Below are 13,576 nucleotides of genomic sequence, written 5' to 3'. Positions count from 1 at the left end.
AAGCATGAAGCATAATCACAAGCAGACAATTTCACGATTTAGCCGAGTTTAACATACGACTCGACTAACACAACGTGTCGCAGAACGTGCTATCGTATTATTATGAAAGGGTCACCTAGATTATACTCATGGTGGCCAGATGACTGATTCCGGCCAAAATCTACGAAAACTATTCTTCAGAGAGAAAAATCAAGGCAAGACGGGTAAAAGTCATAGAAGTCAAGGGGTATAATAGTAAAATAGTTTCAGTAGACAAGGATTGGAGAGAAGAAGTCCTAAAACTCGACCAGTTCTATCTAGGCTTCGTCCTACAGTCGATATGGCTCCGATACCACTCTGTAACACCCGGTTTATAAAAGAACATAAACCGAGCAATCATATACGTGTTAGGATCAAGTCACACGTATATACAACAGAATGAACAGTATATCACAGCACATATAACGTAAAAAGATATAATAAAGCGAATACGAATGTTATTTATTACATAAATGACAAAAATGTCTGATACAGCGGAAGCGAAGTACAAAATACGATAAAGACTCTCCGAAGCTGAAGCAGGGCGCCACAGGGACGTCGACTGGGAGACGGACACCTAGAAGTCCTCGTAGTCCTGGTAGCGCTGGACGAACTCCCTCGTGTCGGCAGGAACTGAGCAGTAGCGTAGCCAAGAGGAAAAAGTAGAGAAGAGGCAAGAGTGAGTACACAACTTGTACTCAACAAGTATAACACAAACTATGAGGCTCTAAGGTTGGCTGACTGGCTGCATTAGCTTTTAAGTCTTGGCAAAATTTTATTAAAGCTAATTACTACAAGTTGATGAATTACCATTAACCCAGTTACATAGTAATTAATCAAGATTAAACATGTTACTACTGAGAACCAAACCGAAACCAAGCCACCAAGGTAACCACGAGATGCACCTCCCTCGTCGGAAGGAGACAACCCCACTAATCAAAAGGAGAATCTGGGCCGCTCATAACCGTGAGCACGGCTAGTATACCAGTTTTACACTCTGCAGAGGATGCACACCTTTACCCACAAGCCGTGAGCTACGCCAGTTGTTCATCACACTTCCTTAGGTGAGATGGCTAGCGACTCACTACGAGGCCTTTACAAAGAATCTCGTTGGTAGGGAGTAACCGCGAGGGTGGATCGGCGACTATGGAGCAAGTCTAGTGGGCGTCAAGACACGAAGCACAGACGAGGCCACTCAGCACGAGGGCCATAGAAGCTTACCGCCCCTGCCCCGCAGGTAAGTTACTCCAAACCAAAAAGATCTAATTATTACGCCAAGTCTATCCCATTCTAGCCTTGTGGTAGCGCTGTTGTCCCAGGTTGTTGCTCTATGAACCGGTCCTTATGGAGAGTGGCCAACCAAGCACTAAGCACCGTGTTGGCCCCCTAAACCATGTTTCTACAAAAACCATCTTTTAACGAGACGTGAGCCACTCATCCACACAGAGGGCCACTCTCAGAATTAAGTTCAAGTAAACCATTAATCAAATTAATTAAAAAGTATATATAATCCAGAGTGTGTTATAGCACAGCAACCTAGCACAACTAACCAAAATGCAACCCAAAGGTATATATAAAGGATATAAAGTGGCTAGGAAATCCTTATAGGCATATAGTATTAAAATGCAGTATGAAATTGTATTTAAAAGTGATAGGTTGTTCATGTTATACTTGCCTTCCTCGTACTGCTCCTGCTGCTGCTCAAAGTGCTCGGAAGACGGCTGCTCCGGGTACTGGTACTGGGGCTCCTCAGATGGATCAACGTCTACTCACGAACACATGGCCAAAACAATGCACAATAATAAGCATACAAACACTAACGAAAACTAAGAAACAGTACATCAATACATAAAAACAGCAAGAAAAACTAAGCCTAAACTGTTCTACGCGTTACATCGATCGCGTGGATATAAAGAACGCTAAAAACGGAGCTAAAACGCAAAATCTAGGCTAAAAACAAGGTTCAGGGGCTTATCTACAAGAAATCTAAGGTTCCAGGGGGTTTTCTGCAAAAACCGGGGACTAAAACGTAATTAAACTAAAGCTTCAGGGTCTAACCCGCAAAAAGAACGAATCTGGACGGCGGGTCCTATTTTAAAGAAACCCAGGGGGCTAGTTGTTGAAGATGGGACTAAACTGTAATTATTTTCAAAGGCTATGGACCGCGGGTTGATTTGGCAAAAGATGAGGGTCTCTTTAGAAAAAGAGCCGGGCCGAAGGGGTACGCGCAGATCTGGGCCGTTAGATTTAGATCTGATGGCTCAGCGGGGTTGGGCTTTTGGATCTAATCTGACCCGTCGGTTACGGATCTGACGGCTGGAGTGAAAGGGGCACGGGGGAACGGCGGCGCGCCACCGCCGGCGACAAATCCCGCGGCGGTGCGGCTCGGGACTTGCTAGAGAAGGCCAATCCGGTGCTCCCAGGCTCGGTTTGGACCGTGGCTTGGCCGTGGAGCACATGCGCGGCATGAGTGACGCACTGGTGGCCTTGGCGGGGCTGGAGAACGTCCGTGGCGGCGCTGGCCCTGCGGCGGCGGGTCGGCGAGGAGACTCTCGCCGGCGAGCGGGGTTCTAAGCGCTATAGCGGCCTACGATCTAGGACAACAGGTGCAAAGGAAAGGGGAGACCAGGCGGTGCTCACCGAGAGGTTGGGGTGGCCGGAGTTGCGGCGTAGGTGGGTCGTCGGCGAAGGTTAGCGGCGGCGGTGGGTCGGAGTCCGTGGACAGGGGCGCTGCGGCGGTCCTCCGGGTGTCTGGCTGCAGGTTTCGACTCGTGGCGTCACTGGGGAGAAGAACAAGGGGTCAGAGGGGTCCAAGATCCTACGGCGGCGAGCAATTGCTCGGGAGTGGACTCACCGGCGGGGATGGCTTCGGGTCAAAAATCCCAGCGCGACGTGGCGAAAACCTTGGAGCTGTGGTTCCAAGGAGGGTCGCGGGGCCTTGGCGAAGCTGCGGCGCGGCAAATGGCGATCTGGGGTGCGGCGTGGCCGCGGCGGCGCGGTGGTCTGCTCTCACGGAGCGAGGGGAGGGGCAGCTAGGGTTTGCGGGGCGCGGCGGCGCTAGCGGGATGGGATGCGGGGGGTCCGTGGGGTGCTAATTAAAGGCCGGCGGGTGACCTGGGCGTGCGCGCCCGTGGTTGGAAGGCCGGCGCGATCGGGGCCGGGGATCTCGGCTTCGGTTGCGCGAGGAAGACGAAGCTGGCGGGCGGGGCCCACGGGTCAGCGGCGGGAGGAGAGGGGCGATGCGTGGGCGGTGAGCGAAGGCTGGCTGTCGTGCGGGCCCAGGTGGCAGGGGCGGGGGCGCGTGCAGGCCGTTGCTGAGCGGGTGAAGGCGGGGGCGTGGGCTGAAGCCCATGTCGGGCCGCTGCGCGGGATGGGAGGCCGAGCGGAGCTGAAGGGGAGGAGGTGGGCCGCTCGCGAGTGGGCTCGGGGGGGAAAAAGAGCTAGGCCAGGAGGAAAGGCTGGGTCGGCCCGGGCGCGAGAAAAGGAGAGGGAGTTGGGTTGGGCCCGGTTGTTGGGTTTGGTTGAGTTTCCTTTCTCTCTCTTTTCTATTACTAAACTTTTCTATTCCTAATTCAAACAAAGTTTGAATTCAAATATAAATTTGAATTCAAACCACACTCAAGTAAAAGTATGCACCAGCATGAATGCAACACAAATTTTTTTTAAACTTAGACAAATTTTTAATTACTTGTGAAACAAAATTAAATTAAATGCATGGCTAAACACAATAATCCTTAGAAATTTAAATAAAGCCAATTAAATTTATTATTAAATGCTGGAATTTAAATTAGGGTGTTACACCAACCAGGCAGTAAGCACCGTGTTGGCCCCCTAAACCATGTTTCTATCAAAACCAATTTTAACGAGACGTGAGCCACTCAAGCCACACAGAGGGCCACTCTCAGAATTAAGTTGCATAGACCATTAATCAAATTAATTAAAAAGGACCAAGTGTGTTATAGCGCAACACCTAGCACAACTAACCAAAATGCAACCCAAAGGATATATATATCCCCTAGCACAACAGAATTTAGTGTGTTATAGGTGGTGTTCATGTTATACTTGCCTTCCTCGTACTGCTCCTGCTACTGCTCAAAGTGGTCAGAAGACGGCTGCTCCGGGTACTGGTACTGGGGCTCCTCAACTGGATCAGCATCTTCTCACGAACACATGGCCAAAACAATGCACAACAATAAGCATACAAGCAAACACTAACAAAAACTAAGAAACAGTACATCAATACATGGAAACAGCACACTAAACTAGTCTGAAACTATTCTACGCATTACAACGATCGCGTGGACATAAAGAACGCCTAAAACGGAGTTAAAACACATAATCTAGGCTAAAAACAAGTTCTAGGGGCTTATTTGTAAGGAAAACAGAGTTCCAGGGGGTTTCTGGGCAAAACCGAGGACTAAAACATAATTAAAGGTTAGATACAAGGGCTAGCGTGCAAAATCAGTGGGCCTGGACGGTGGGTACTATTTCCAGGAAGTTCAGGGGGGTTATTGCAAAGTTTTGGGCCTAACTGCAATTATTTTTGAACTACAAAGGAGTGCGGGTTGATTACTGAGAAACCAAGGGGCTCTTCAACAAAATGGCCAGGCGAAGGGGTACGTTCAGATCTGGGCCGTCAGATCCAGATCTGGTGGCTAGGATCAAAGGGGGTCGCCGTTCTAATCAGGGCTGTTCGTTCTAGATCGAACGGATCGACGAGATTGGGCACGCTGGGCGGCGGTTCAACTGGTAGCGCGCGGCGGCGCTGCGCGGAGGCTCGCCGGAGTAGGAGGATTAGGCGCTACCAAGGGCCGTTTGGCCTGCAGTTTGGTGCAAAAGAAGGTGCACGACACGCGTGGTCCACTAGGGTGGGTAGTGGTGTGCTGCAGGGGGTCATGGCAAGGTGCATGGCGGTGGGGCGGCTCGGCGCAGCAGGGCTTGCCGGCGTGCGGCGTCCGAGCACCTAGGGTGCGCCACGGGCTACGGGAACGGGCGTAGAAGAAGGGGGGGTTTGGGGTGTAGCTCACCAAGGCTCAGATCGAGCGGGGAAGCGGCGCAGGACGGTCGGCGTCGACGACTGGCGGCAGAGTGGAGGCCGTGTTCGCGGACGGGGTGCTGCGTAGGTCCTCCGGGTCTCTGGATCCGATGGTTCAACTCGTGAAGCTCCTACGGGGATGCTAGAGGGGTCAGGGGGCCTTCGAAGTCGCCGGCGGCGAGGAAATCGTAGGGGCGGCAGCGCTCACCTAAGGCGGGTCCGGCTGGAAATCCCGAGCGAGCGCGGAGCAAGGGGATGTGAAGGCGGCTGGTGATGCTCCTGGGGCCACCAAGGAGATCCTGTGGCGGCCGGTGGAGGCTGGGAGGCCGAGGAGCGGCGCGCCCACGGAGGCGCAGAGCTCTGCTCCGGGCGGAGCAAAACAAGGCGGCCGAGGCTAGGGTTTGGGGCGTCTGTGGTGGCGAGATGCGACGCAGGGGGGGGGGGTCGTGGGTGCGTTTAAAGAAGGCCCGGGCATCTTGGGTAGGCGTGCCCAGGAAAGGAAGCCGGCAAAGATCTCGGGATTCCGTTGCGCGCGCGAGCGGGGGACACGGGATGAGGAGGGAGATGAAACTGACCGGTGGGGCCGCGTGGTCAGCGAGTGAACGGCGGGCGCGGGACGCAGCTGCGATGGCTGCCAGGTGGGGCGAGTAGGGCGTGGGGCCGGCCTGTCAGTCGAAGGTGGGGAGCGCGCTACGCGGCTACGGAGGGAGGCGCTGACATGCGGGACCGGTGTGGCAGCGGGACGGAGGAGAGGAAGCTGGCAACGCGCGTGGCGTGCGGGTGGAGCAGGCCGAGCGGAGGTGAGCGAGCGCGGGGCGATGCTCCGGTCGCGTGGCACGGGGCAGGCCGGGGGAAAAGAACGCTGGGCCCGAGCACTGGGCTGGACCATGCATGGAGAGACAACGGCTATGCGGTGCCTGCTGGGCCAGGGGGTGTGGGTCGCGCTGGGGGAGGGCCGGGTGTGGAGAGGAAAGGGTTGGAACCGGATGGGCTGCTTCCTGGTTTTGGGCTGCTATGGGTTGGGTTTCTTCTAATTCCATTTTCTCTCTCTTTTTCTTTTTCCTATTCAAACTCAACTCAAACTATATGTATTCGAATTCAAATTCAAAATTTGAATTCAACAACCTTATGCACACAAGCAAATAAAATAAATGCTCCAACATGAATGCAGCAACAAAGTTTAACCTATGATAAAATTTTAATTACTTGAGGATCAAATATTGGATTAAATGCCATACTAAACACAATAAACCTTAGAAATTTAAATAAAGCCAATTAAATTTATTATTAAATATTGAAATTTAACTTAGGGTGTTACAAATCCTACCCCCTTACAGGAATCTCGTTCTGAGATTCTGGGCTGGCTAGCAAAGAGAAACAAGGATGGGATTAAGTTCTACTCACTCCTGAGTTGGATTCTCACACCCGCATGTCTTGAGTTGGAAGTATGTTGAACCTCATGCTCAATTCGCTCTCCAGACGAGGTCTGGACCTTTACCATTCTTTTGGTAGGCTGCATCACAAGTTTGTTTCGATCTGACCAATTTTGACCAAGAATGATGTCGATTCCTATTGACTCCATCACAATAAGGTCCTCAGGGAAGGTTGCCTCGCCTATCCTCATGCTGACTCGAGGACATATGTAACTGGAGATCTTTTCTTTTTCTGATGATTTGACGACCATTCTCTTCCTCATGGGAAGCTTCAATATCCCATGCTTAGCAGCAAACTGCGTGCTGATGAATGAATGTGTAGCACGAGGGTCTATCAACACTGAGGCTGGGAAAGAGTTGACTAGGAGCATACCAAGAATGACTGGACTATTATCCCGAATGGTTTCTGCTGACACATGGTGAACTCTACCCTGGAGGTACTCTTTTGGCCCCTTCTTGGATTGCTCATGCTTCGTACGATCACTGCACACTGGTATCACCTGCTGCTGAGCTTGATCATTCTGAGCATCTTGCTTGGAGCAGTTCCCGGAAAATAAGGTCGGTCTCGTCACCACTGGTACGCGGAACTGGTGAAAGGTCCTGGACTAGTGCTACCGGTGACGGGCGCTTCTGTGGACAACTTTTGGCATAATGACCTTTTTGTCCGCATTTGTAGCACTTGCGGTGGAGGTGAATGACGCTACTTGGTTGACCTCCCTGTGAACTTAACATCACTTCTTGCATTACTTCTGCTGCTTGCCTTTTGGTAGGGTGTTCCAAATCCTACCCCCTTACAGAAACCGACGTCCTCGTCGGTGACGTCCTTGTCGGTGAATTTCGGGATATCACATCCTCTTCGCACTAGCCTCCTCAACAAACAAGACCGGGGAAACCCATGGCATGATAAGGTAGAGGGAATAGAGTGGATGGTTTTACCCCCAACGATCTAACTCAATTTATTAATTAATTAACTTTAACTTAGGACTGATTTTCATTAAACAAAGTTTAACTACTAAGCTATGCAATCAACCAAAAATCCAAATCAGACATTTGCATAAGCACAAGCATTCAAATTTATACTTTAGCCGAGTTTAACACACAACTCGACTAACACAACGCGTCGCAGATCGTTCTATCGTATTATTATAAAGGGGTCATCTAGCTTACACCTATGATGGTCAGACGACTTACTCCAGGCCAGAATCTACGGAAAACTATTTTATGGAGAGAAATCAAAGCAAGACGAGTGAGAATCTTGGAATTCAAGGGGTATAATAGCAAAATAGCTTCAGCAGACAAGGCTGAGAGAGAAGAAGACTTAAAACTCAACCAGTTCTATCTAGGCTTTCATCCTACAGTCGATACGGCTCTGATACCACTCTGAAACACCCGGTTTATAAAAGGACATAAACCGAGCAATCATATACGTGCCAGGATCAAGTCACACGTATATAGAACAGAATGAACAGTATATCACAGCACATATCACGTACAAAGATATAATAAAGCGAGTACGAAAGTTATTTATTACATTAATGACATAAATGTCTGATACAGAGTATGCGGAAGCATAAAACATATACGAGAAACTCTTGGAAGCAGGGCGCCACAGGGACGTCGACTAGGAAACGAACTCCTAGAAGTCCTCGTAGTCCTGGAAGCGCTGAGCGAACTCCCTCGCGTCGGCAGGAACTGAGCAGCAGTAGAGTATCCCCAAGAGGAAAAAGTAGAGAAGAGGCAAGAGTGTGTACACAACTTGTACTCAACAAGTATAACACAAACTATGAGGCTCTAAGGTTGGCTGACTCAACTGCATTAGCTTTTAAGTCTTGGCAAAATTTTATTAAAGCTATTTACTACAAGTTGATGAATTACCATAAACCCAGTTACATAATAATTAATCAAGATTAATCATGTTACTACTGAGAACCAAACCGAAACCACCAAGGAAACCCCGAGAGGCACCCCCCTCATCGGAAGGAGATAACCCCACTAATCAAAAGGAGGATCTGGGCCGCTCATGACCGTGAGCACGGCTAGTATACCAGTTTTACACTCTGCAGAGGTTGCACATCTTTACCCACAAGTCGTGAGCTGTGCTAGTTGTTCATCACACTTCCTTAGGTGAGATGACTAGCGACTCACTACGAGGCCGTTACAAAGGACACGTTGGTAAGGTGTAACCACTAAGGAATCAGGCTCCGCAACGATGGTAACCACCTCGAGGGGTACACAGACCAAGCCTCATAGCCTGGCCACCATTGAAGCTCACCACCCCCCATGCCCCGTCGGTAAGTTACTCCCGAACCAAAATGACCTAATTAGTAAGCCAAGACCGTCCCATTCCAGTCTTGTGGTAGCGCTGTTGTCCCAGGTTGTCGCTCTATGAACCGGTCCTTATGGAGAGTGGCCAACCAGGCAGTAAGCACCGTGCTGGCCCCCTAAACCATGTTTCTATCAAAACCAATTTTAACGACATGTGAGCTACTCAAGCCACACAGAGGGCCACTCTCAGAATTAAGTTGCATATACCATTAATCAAATTAATTAAAAAGGACCAAGTGTGTTATAGCACGACACCTAGCACAACTAACCAAAATACAACCCAAAGGATATATATAAAGGATATAAAGTGGCTAGGAAATCCTTATAGGCATACATGTAACACCCTAATTTAAATTTCAGCATTTATTAATAAATTTAATTGGCTTTATTTAAATTTCTAAGGTTTATTGTGTTTAGTTGGCATTTTTAATCTAATTTTGTTCCATTAAGTTATTAAAATTTTGTCTAAGGTTAAAACTTTGTTGTTGCATTCATGCTGGTGCATGCTTTTATTTGAGTGTGGTTGAATTCAAATTTGTATTTGAATTCAAACCTTGTTTGAATTAGGAGAAGAAAAGTTTAGAAATAGAAAGGAAGAGAAAACCCAAAACTAGAAAAACCCAACCCAGCTTGAAACCCGGCCCAAACCTCAACCGCCGCAGCCCAGCCAGCGCGGCCCAGCTCTCTCTTCCCCGCTCGGCCCAGCAAACCCCATGCGCGGCCCAATCCCCCGGCCAGCCCGCTTCCCGGCCTGCCCCGCGTCACGCGGCCCGGCCCGCCCCGCGCTCCCGCTCGCAGCAGCCCAGCGCCCAGCTTCTCCCACGCGCTCGCGGCCGCTCCCGCCGACGCCCCTGGCCCACCTGCCGCCCGCGCCTTCCCGCTGCAGCCCGGCCCCACACGCCAGCTCCACCCACTCGCTGCCAGCCTGGGCCCGCTCGCCAGGTCTATCCTCCTCCTCCCGCAACGCCCGGCCGAGATCCCCGCCCGCAAATCTCGGCGAGGTTCCATCCCGGGCACGCACGCCCAGGTTGGCCGCCGCCTTACAAATAGGGGCCCGAGCCTTCCCCTGCACCCATCCACCCCCAATCCGCAGCGCCGCAAACCCTAGCGCCGCCGCCTTGCCAGAGCAGAGCGCCCACCACCGGTAAGCAGCTCCGCCGAGGCATTTCCATCGCCACCGGTGGCTTTCAGCCCATCCTGACCTCGTGACACCACCGCAGGTGCCCCACGAGCCGACCCGCGGAGTCCAGGCGCCCGGAGGACGGCCGCCAAACCCCGCCCGCGATCACCGTCCCCGCTCCGCCGCCGGTCAGCCTCGCCATCGACTTCGCCCGGCCCTTTCCTTCGTTTCCGAGCCTGGTGAGCACCCGCAACTCCTCCCGCTCCTTTTGGCGCTAGAATTTGGTAGTTGTAGCCCCGAGAGACCCCGGAAAACCTCCCAGTGGATCACGCATGTTGCGTGGAGTCCTCCCGACCCAATAAACCGTCGATTCGACCCCAGGATGGCCGATTTCGGGCCTCTCCGGCGAGGCGCCGCCGCGGGGAAGGTTTCTCCGGCGACGTTCCGCCGCCACCCCGCGCCCCTTTGCCCCGGACCGCCGGATCTTGGATCAACGCGCCAGATTAGGTCTGGGATCCATTAGATCTAGACCCTCAGATCTAGATCCAGCGGCCAGAAACCGCGCGTACCGGTTCGGCCAGTACTTTTGTTAAAGAGACCCCCGGTTCTGTTGAAATCAACCCGCAGTCCGAACTTGTTCAAAAATATTTACGCAGAGGTCCTGATTTTAACGCGTAGCCCCCTGAGTTTTACCAGATTTAAACCCGCCGTCCAGCCCTGGTTCTTTTATGAGTTAGACCCTGGAGTTAACGTTTATTTACGTTTTAGCCCTCGGTTTTAGTAGAAAAGTCCCTGGAACCCTGTTTTTATTGCAAATAAGCCCCTGAACCTTGTTTTTGGCCTAGAATACGCGTTTTAGCTCCGTTTTTAGCGTTCTTTATGTCCACGCGATCGTTGTGACGCGTAGAATAGTTTTAAACTAGTTTAGTGTGCTGTTTTCATGTATTGATGTACTGTTCTTTAGTTTTTGTTAGAGTTTGCTTGTATGCTTATTATTGTGCATTGTTTTGGCCATGTGTTCGTGAGTAGACGTTGATCCATCTGAGGAGCCCCAGTACCAGTACCCAGAGCAGCCGTCTTCGGATCAGTTTGAGCAGCAGCCAGAGCAGTACGAGGAAGGCAAGTATAACATGAACAACCCATCACTTTTAAATACATTTTCATACTGCATTTTAATACTGTATGCCTTTAAGGATTTCCTAGCCACTTTATATCCTTTATATATATCCTTGGGTTGCATTATGGTTAGTTGTGCTAGGTTGCTGCGCTATAACACACTCTGGTCCTTTTTAATTAATTTGATTAATGGTTTACTTGAATTTAATTCTGAGAGTGGCACTCTGTGTGGCTTGAGTGGCTCACTTCTCGTTAAAATATGTTTTTTAGAAACATGGTTTAGGGGGCCAGCACGGTGCTTAGTGCTTGGTTGACCACTCTCCATAAGGACCGGTTCATAGAGCGACAACCTGGGACAACAGCGCTACCACAAGGCTAGAATGGGATAGACTTGGCGTAATAATTAGATCCTTTTGGTTTGGAGTAACTTATCTGCGGGGCAAGAGTAGTAAGCTTCAATGGTCCCTGCTCCTCCGGCTTGGTCTGTGCTTGGATTGCGCTCCTGTGCTTGTACCCCCGGAGGTGGGCCCCATCGTCGCTGACCTATCTCTCGCGGTTACGCCTTACCAACGAGATTCTTTGTAAAGGCCTCGTAGTGAGTCGCTGGCCATCTCACCTAAGGAAGTGTGATGAACAACTGGCGTAGCTGTAAGGATCACCGGGGTGTCCGACCCTAGAGGGGGAGGGGGTGAATAGGGTCGCTAATCGCTTTTTAACCTAGGGCTCAAACTACTTGCATAAGATAAACCTAACACGTCCTACGCATGCTAGTTATGACTAAGGTTTATCTATGCTACTCTCTACTAACCCCTAAAAAGACTTGCAACCTAGCTAATCCTAATCAAACTAACTAGGAAAGTAAAGGTATGCAAGGTAGAGTAAGTGCGGACACGTAATGCGGTAAGTAAAGAGGTAAGTGCAAGAGGGATGCAAACTCCCGAGTAGACACGGTCATGTAACGTGGTTCGGCATAAACGCCTACGTCCACGGGACACCGAGGCTCTTCCGATCACCGTCTTGCACTACGCCACCAATGGCGATGCCGGCAAGCAAAGGCAAGTGCCCACAAGACACCGAGTCTCGTGCACCGCCACCGTCTCTCTCGGTCACCCGGCCGAAATCCACTACGGAGCTTCTCCACCAAGGAGGGGGCCTCCTCTTCCCCCGCACAAAGTGTCGTTGCCACTCCACACCAAGACGGAGGGTCACACGACGGATCACAAGTTGCTTGCCGCAGCAAGACTTCTCTCAAGGGAGCTCTCGCAAGAACTAATCCCTATTACAAGCACTAAGCACTCTCACAAGTGTGCTTAAGCCTATATGATGTACAATGAAGCTCTATGGTGGTTGGAGATGATCTTTAGCTCTTGTATACTTCCTTGAACTCCAGCACTCTCAAATGGTGCAGCCTTGGGGTATATATAGGCAGCACAAGCAAAAATAGCCGTTGGAGAAAAGCTGCCAGAAATGTGCTTAACACCGGTTAATCCGATGCTCCCCAAATTGGCATCGTCGGTTTAACCGGTGATACTAAACTGCCCACTGAAAACTAGCCGTTACGTGTACGGGCAATCAACCGACGCAATCGACCGGTGTATGTAATATTAGCGTCGGTTTAACCGGTGAGTGCAACTGTCCTCTGATCCTTGAAAAACAAACTCTCTGGACAACTGCACCGACGCCATTAACCGGTGCATCATCGGTTCATCCGATGTATGCATTTTTCTTGGTCTGCTTCTGCCATTGCACCGACGTATTCAAACTTCCTATCGTCGGTTCATCCGGTGCCAAACCCTAGCCCGCAGGCCATCTCTGTCATTGCACCGATGAGTACATTTTGCGGTAGCGGAACCCCCGTAGGGGCGGCCCTTCGGGCCTAGCTTCGCATCTCTTCTCTTTGTCATCACTTGAACCTAAAAGCCTGAGTATATCATCTAAGCAAACACATTAGTTCAAGTGTTGCGTGTGTCATCAATCGCCAAAACATTATATTGAAATATGGCATGAGAGGCCATTTTCGCTACAGTAGCTCACGACTTGTGGGTAAAGATGTGCAACCTCTGCAGAGTGTAAAACTGGTATACTAGCCGTGCTCACGGTTATGAGCGGCCCAGATCCTCCTTTTGATTAGTGAAGTTATCTCCTTCCGACGAGGGAGGTGCTTCTCGGGGTTACCTTGGTGGCTTGGTTTCGGTTTGGTTCCCAGTAGTTTCTTAATTAATCCTGATTAATTACTATGTAACTGGGTTAATGGTAATTCATCAACTCGTAGTAAATAGCTTTAATAAAATTTTGCCAACACTTAAAAGCTAATGCAGTTGAGTCAGCCAGCCTAGAGCCTCATAGTTTGTGTTATACTTGTTGAGTACAAGTTGTGTACTCACTCTTGCCTCTTCTCTACTTTTTCCTCTGGCTTCGCTACTGCTGCTCAGTTCCTGCCGACACGAGGGAGTTCGTCCAGCGCTACCAGGACTACGAGGACTTCTAGGTGTTCGTCTCCCAGTCGACGTCCCTGTGGCGCCCTGCTTC

This window comes from Panicum virgatum, chromosome 5N (assembly GCF_016808335.1).
Source record: "Panicum virgatum strain AP13 chromosome 5N, P.virgatum_v5, whole genome shotgun sequence".
Lineage (NCBI taxonomy): Eukaryota > Viridiplantae > Streptophyta > Magnoliopsida > Poales > Poaceae > Panicum > Panicum virgatum.
The sequence above is the reverse complement of the archived record's forward strand: the minus strand, read 5'-3'. Positions refer to the sequence as shown.